Here is a 1,777-nt window from a genome sequence, read left to right on the forward strand (position 1 = left end):
CCAAACATACACTTCATTGTTTTTAAATCACCTACAAGATGCCATTCAACTTAATAGTCCCCAAATCCTTCAACCTGTAAAGTTGCTCCATTATTTTTCTATTGAATAATATTGGGTATATTAGTGAGGTTTAAAAAAACTTGAAGTACTTCGTGTCCTTCTTTGGTACTTCAAATGTTGCAAGCCACCAAGTTTAATTCTCTGATTGCACACTGAAGTATAAAGGATGGTTTTCATTGATATCGAGATCCAATGCTTGATTCATAAGTGTTATACTCACACGTTCAAGTTTTTGCCCCTTGATAATCTCACTCTCGTCAAGTTTGAGGACATGTCTCTACATTCTTCCACATACATATTGTAGAACTTGACCATAGCCACCTACACCCTATTATATCCAATATAAAGTTATTGGATACATTCAATACAAAGGTAACTTCTTTGGAACCATTCTTCAACATGTGTGCATGTGCTCCAGATATGTAGGCTCACCAATCAGTTCTAAAACTTTCTCATTTAGTTATTTTCGAGCCTTCTTCACGTGAAATGCTTTTGACATATACACTACTCGCTTAATCTTAAAGATTGCTTAAAACTTGTATCCAATTGTTGATAGAGTATACTGTATAACTTAGAACTCAGTTCCACCTTGTCACATGATCCTTGAGCATCTGTAGCAGTAAACAAGTTTTTTACATCCCTAAGACATTCTCTTACGATACTATCCACAATATCCTTGAATTTACGATTTTCCAATATATTTTTGACTATGTCGTTGCTAAGGACTTTAGCAATAGTAACATTCTCTATATGAGAAAATATATTTCTCATTGTAATAGATCTATGATATTGTATTTCTCATTATAATAGATTGAGTATATATTCACCATCTATGATATTGTCTACTTCCCTTGGTTATTGGTGAATTGATTTAACTAATCGGATGCGCTGACGTGCTTCTTTGGTCTTAAAAGCAAATCCGATCTCCAAAGTTTTTATGAGCTTCCTCTTTAAGTTTCTATTCTCATTCTCCAACACCATAATTTTAGACTGTAACTCAATATTCTCTACGTCTGTAGCATGCATAGCATCTTCAATGACAGACATTGCTTGTTGTAAGCTCTGATTCTCAATATCCTTGTCAACCGGCAATCCCATCTTTTTTCATCAAAGACTACACACACCCTTGTAATCTTATAAACATATTTGTTAAGCCTTGATGAACCCTTGTTGATGCTTGTGTTACAAGTCTACATATGTATCCAATCCATACAATCCTTCATTGTCTTCATTACCATCTCTCTCTCTCTCTCTCTCTCTCTCTCTCTCTCTCTCTCTCTCTCTCTCTCTCTCTCTGTCTCTCTCTCTCTCTACATGAATTGTTGCTTAAGGGTTAAACAACAATTGTGAAGAATAATAACATCACAAAGATTAAAAAATAAGATATATCCATTATCACTTAATTGCTTATAATATTGTGTTGAAGAGGGAGATTGCTTGTAGTAGTATAGAGAGTGTTGTAGATAAAGATTATTTGATTTTAACAAATGACATCAAAACCACTCTTCAATGCTATTTCAAAAGATTTTGTATGCCAAGAAACCATATTTTGGAGGGAAAACAAAGAGTACACAAAATTGGGGATAAAATTAGGGCTTTCAAAGGGAAGGAAAAAATGCCTAGAAATGGTTATATACTTATCCAAAAGAGATTAAAATTTATAAGGAAACTCTCCAGTCAAAAAGGTATATTTGGATAAAAAATGATCTTAAAATAT

The sequence above is a fragment of the Lygodium microphyllum genome, unplaced genomic scaffold, assembly GCF_053477565.2.
Source record: "Lygodium microphyllum isolate KBCC unplaced genomic scaffold, Lygodium_microphyllum_v1.1.10 scaffold_297, whole genome shotgun sequence".
Taxonomy (NCBI): domain Eukaryota; kingdom Viridiplantae; phylum Streptophyta; class Polypodiopsida; order Schizaeales; family Lygodiaceae; genus Lygodium; species Lygodium microphyllum.